Genomic DNA, 6,000 nt, shown 5'->3' with positions numbered 1-6,000 from the left:
CTTACTATGTTTTAGATTAATAACTAGGTAATAATACACCTAGTGCTGAGTACATCCTAAGAAAATGTTTTTAATCTAAGACAAGTTGAACAAGAGCAATATATCCACAAATAGAACACAAAATAGTCATTTTTTCAACACATTTTCTCCATTACCTGAAACAATGCTTATCACTTAGTAGTACCCATTATATACGTACTAGACGCCCTTTGCAGGAAGATTCTGGCAGGGCTTCCTGCAGCTATCTCTCCCACCCTGCCTGTTTCCCTCCCATCCCCGCTGCCCCACTTGCTTCTCCGCAGCTTCACTCCCTTCTGCAGAACTTGGCTTCCTTCTAGGCTGTTTTCAGTCTTCACTCTGAGACTGGATATGCAATTTAACTACCATCTTGGTTGTGTTCATTTACATACTAGCTTCTGATTGGCTGGTGGGAGTGATTTGTGGGTATAGTGGAGGTAGAGTCAATTTGCAAGTTTCTCTTTTATTAAATAGGATTGGATGAGTGATAGGATAAATATATCATAAGAGGATAAAAGTGTTTAAAGGGTAGGTAGTAGTGTATGATATTTGTGGAGTGCTTTTTGAGTTACATACCTGGCTATTGTTCCGTGCTGTGTTCAGTGTTCAGTGGTGCTGGACATGCAACCCTGTGATTCATTGCAAGCATGAGGTGAGGCATTACACTTCTTTTCCTGCCCATTCACATGTTCATTCTTCATTCAGTTATTTACTGAGCTCCCCCATTACGTCCAATATGACAGGACTAGAACAAATAAAAGATAAGATCTGCCATTAATGAGGTCAGGTATTGAAGGAAACAGGCAAATAAAATAAGCATTTTAAATAGATTATGACAAATGTTATGTTACATTTATTTTGCTTGGTTTTTATTTGAGTTGTTCCCCTTTGCATTTTCAGTACAGTTTCCTTTTATTCATTGTGTGAGCTGCCTCAATAGCATGTGGCAGGCTCCCATTCTGACCGCCCCGCACCTGCCCCGAGACCTACCTATTTTCATTTTCCATAGTCTTCATCATTACCATACTCCCAGTTCAGTTATTTGAAAATAAATATTTGACATTTCCTCAGCTTATGGTAAGGGTCTATGCATTTTCAGCTTCAGGAATAACATAAAAGGTTGACCTGCATAGAGATTTCTAACGTGCCCATATAGAGTCATACCTGTGTTTGGATCACATTTGTTATTGACTTCCTGTGTGAGTTAAGACTCATGTGTTTTTGGTAAAAATTTTCCAACTGTGTAGCTGCAATCAGTTGAGATCATTGTCTCTCCCCTGTATGACTTTACCCTTCATCAAACTTTTCCTAGTTTAATGCCTTTGATTTGGCAACAAGCATTATTGGGATTCAGTTAAAGAAAAGGTGAGTTGGGGATGTATGTATAATACTTTGGGGGTAGCAGGGTGTAGTTGAATGGTTCCTGGTACCTTCTGCATACAGCTAAATAATTGCTAGCTGTGCCAGTTATGAATAGCTTTCAGGAACATGTCTACTGCCCATTATGCAAATTAATTAGGGCATCCTGACAGGGCTAGGAATTCTGATAAAATGTAAACTCATTCTAAGGCATTCAGCACCAAAAATAGTGTGTAGTAGAGGAGATACAGTTTGAAATGTGTGAAGCCAGAAACTAGTTTGTGGAAAAACATCTAATCACAGAACATATAAGATTGTATGGGAGATTTTGTGTCTTATCAATGCCTTGTTAAAACTATTAATAACAACAATATATTAAAACACGTTTTAATCAATTATCTTTCTATTCTTTATAGAAAATAATGTTATGAAAAAATTTATGTTAATAGACAATTAAAGAGGGTACAGTCAAAATATAGAAAATGTTTTAGAGTGTTAAGTATTAATAAAAATATTCTTATTATCTAGATTTTGTTTTGACATTTGTCAGCTTTTTAAAAAATATTCAGAATTCTTTTTTTAGCACTATTTTAAAGAAAAAATGTATTTTTTGTTGTTGAAAGTGTTACAGATATCTGCTTTGTTTTTTTGTTTCTCCATTGACCCCCCTTTCCGCATCTGCTCCTCCCAGGCTTTCACCACACCTGTGAAATTGTCTGCATCCAGGGACTATGCATATCCTATCTAATAAAGACAGAATATACAAATCAACTGTAATTCCATAACAAAGATGGTAGTGCCCACAGCCAATAAGGAGGGAATATGCAAATTGGCATGACAAGGCAAGAGACAGAGAGGCAACTCCAGCCTGAATAAAGGTGGTGTCCGACAGCCAGGGAAAGGAAGGTCTATTCTTTTTTTTTTTTTTTTTTAATATATTTTATTGATATTTTACAGAGAGGAAGGAAGAGATAGAGAGAGCTAGAAACATCGATGAGTGAGAAACATTGACCAGCTGCCTCTTGCACACCCCCTCACCGGGGATGTGCCCGCAACCAAGGTACATGCTCCTGACCGGAATCGAACCTGGGACCTTTCAGTCTGCAGACAGACGCTCTACCACTGAGCCAAACCGGCTTCGGTGGAAGGTCTATTCTTGCATGAATCTTTGTGCATGGGGCCTCTAGTATGTGTATATATATATATATATAGTTCCCTGGATAGGTTATTCTCTCCTCCTACCTCCCCTCCCCATCTTTCCTCTGAAACTCATCAGTCTGTTCATGGTTTTATGTCTCTGTATCTATTTTGTTCATTACACTCCACATATAAGTGAGATCATGTGATACTTATCTTTCTCTGACTGGCTTATTTCACTTAGTATATTACTCTCCAGGTTCATCCATGTTGATGCGAATAGTAACAGTTCCTTTTGTGTGTGTGTGTGTGTGTGTGTGTGTGTGTGTATGTTTTGTTTTGTTTTTTTAATCTAGTCATCTGTGGATGGGCACTTGGGCTGTTTCTAAATCTTAGCTATTGTAAATTGTGCTGCTATGAACATAGGGGTGCATAAATTCTTTCTTATTGGTGTTTCTGATTTCTTGGGATATAGTCCTAGAAGTGGGATCACTGGGTCAAATGGGAAGTTTCATTTTTATTTTTTTGAGGAAACTCCATACTGTTCTCCACAGTGGTTGTACCAGTCTGCATTCCCACTAGCAGTGTACTGGTGTTCCCTTTTCTCTACATCCTCACCAGTGCTTGTCATTTGTTGATGGTAGCCATTCTGACAGGTGTGAGGTGATACCTCATTGTTGTTTTAATTTGCATCTCTCTGATGATTAGTGACTTTGAGCATTTTTTCATATGTCTCATGGCATTCTGTATGTCTACTTTGAAGAAATGTCTTTTTAGCTCCTTTGCCTATTTTAAAATAGGATTGTCTTCCTTTTGTTAAGTTGTATGAGATCCTTATATATTTTAGAAATTAACCCCATATTGAATGTGTCATTGGCAAATGTGCTCTCCCATGCAGTCGGCTCTCTTTTCACTTTGTTGATTTTTATTTATTTTTATTTTTAATTTTGATTTAGTCCTATTTGTTTATTTTCTCCCTAGTTTCAGTTACTCTATGAGATTATTGGTAAACATTGCTATGAGAGATGTCTTGAGATTTTGCTGCCTATGGTTTCATGACTTACATTTAGGTTTTTTATATATTTTGAGTTTATTATTGTGTATGTTGCAAGTTGGTGGTTTAGTTTCATTTTTTTGCAAGTACATGTCCAGTTTTATAAATATCATTTATTGAAGGGATTGTCTTTATTCCATTGTATGCTCTTGCCTCATTTGTCAAATATTAATCGAATGCAGTGGTTTGAGTTGATTTCTGGAATCTCTGTTCTGTTCAATTAATCTATATGCCTGTTCTTGTGCCAATATCAGGCTGCTTTGAATACACTGGTTTTGTAGTATAATTTGATATCTGGTATTGTGATATTTGTTGGCTTTTTAAACTTTGTAATATTTTTTGTTCTGAACAAATGACAGAAATATATATAATTTTTGAATTTATAATTTTTATTTATTTTTTCAGTATAGTTCTCCAAACTATATCAACTTTAATTCCCCCCCCAATATCTGAGTCTACTCTGGAAAACATGTAATGGGTGATTTTATGTATTTGTTTTTTTCTTCTTCAATTTTACTGAGATACAATTGACATGAAGCACTATATAAGTTTAAGGTACATCATGTAATATGCATCTGTATATAAGTATATATATATATATATATATATATATATATGCACAAATATACACATTTGTCATTTTATATAGATTAAGAAAGCAGGTTTTTTTTTCTCCTTGTAATGATAAATTTAAGGTCTATTCCTTTAGCAACTTTCATATATAGCAAACAGCAATGTTAGCTATAGGAATCATGTTGTACATTATATCCCCAATCCTTATTTATCTGATAATTAAAAATGTGCACTTTTGTCCATCTTCATCCATTTTCTCCACCTCCATCCCTCAACCTAACTACCACTCTGACCTTTTTTTCTGTGAGGTGTATTTTTTTTTAATTTTGTAAGTTTCCACATATTAGTGAGATCATATAGCATTTCTCTTTCTCTGTCTGACTTATTTTCCTTAGCATAATATACTTGAGGTCCATCTATATTGTTGCAAATGGCAGGATTCCCTATATTTTATGGCTAAATTATATTCTATTGTGTGTATGTATACTATCTTAACCTGTTTATATGTTGATAGACGCTTAGGTTGTTTCCATTTCTTGCAAGGAACTGAGGTGCAGATATCTTTTCAATACAGTGCCTCAATTCTGGGAATGTTTAACCCCTTGAATCCTTTCCTCTCCCTTCCTGCTGCCCAGCCTTCAACTATTTCTCTTCTCTAGCATAACTGTGGAGTATAACACTATAAAACATCGTTCTTTTTCTCTCTTACACTTTGTATCTCCAATGTATCAGATAGTTGAGAAATTATTTATAACTTAATATCCTACTTTAAATCTCTGATCCCTGTTTTAAGCACTACTCACGCAGTCATTTATATCTTACTTAGTTCATTGGTTCTAAACCTTTACAGTATGTTAAAACCATCTGGGGAGTTTAAAAAAAAAATGTCAATAACCCAGGCAGTATTTCACAACAATTATTAGTAAGTCAGAATCTCTGGTAATTGAACGAAGGCATACGTATATTTTAAGGGGAAAGCCAATTTGTAGCAGGTTTGAGAACTGGTGAATTGATTAAATAATCTGCTTTTTATTTGGGGTAAAAATAAAGAGTAGTTCCCTGGGAGGGAAAAAAGCATGCAAGAAGGAACGACAGTCCAGAGTAACAATCTAGGAATTTCCAGAAAGGGAAGTCCCCTTTGTAATAACTAGTAAAGGAAGATATGTGAATACTGGCATATCACTTTACTAGTTGTATGAGCTCAGAGATACCATTAAATTTTGCACAATCTCAAGATAGGTATAACCCTATTGTTTATAACATAGGAATAACCCTATTGTTTCTTGTGATACAAAGGTAAACTTAAAATTAAATATCTGATGATTAAAATTAATGCATTTTCACTATTGTTATTTATTAAGTTTTACAGCACTTATTTGATGTAAGGCAGTTGTAACACTTACTTGCATACATTTGTGTAATACTCTCTAATGGTAAAATTAACTGAGTTCTCAGAGGGCTACTAAAAATTATTAAGGGGGTGAGTAAATGAATGTGTCATATAGCTTAATATCATTGTTCTAAAATAGGATGACATCAGGCTATATATTTCTTTTGTGCTCTTCTACAATATCTTTTTCTCTTACTTGATAAACAGAAAATTAATAACAACAATAGATTATTGTGTGCCTGGTACTGTTGCAAGAACTTTACAAAATTGTTACTTAGAATCTTATGAATTAGGCATGACCATCTTTCCCAGTTGCAGGTTAAAAAGTTGAAGAATAGAGAGCTTAAGTCATTTATCTGAACACAGACAGAAAGCTGATAAGTTGGGATTTAAATTTAGGTAAATAGACTTGAGAACAAATTCTAAGTAGTGACCTTCCTGCTGCAACAATCGCTTCACCCATGTAAAG

This window comes from Pipistrellus hanaki (assembly GCF_964339955.1).
Source record: "Pipistrellus hanaki genome assembly, chromosome: 3".
Classification (NCBI taxonomy): Eukaryota; Metazoa; Chordata; class Mammalia; order Chiroptera; family Vespertilionidae; genus Pipistrellus; species Pipistrellus hanaki.
This window is presented reverse-complemented; position numbering follows the sequence as displayed.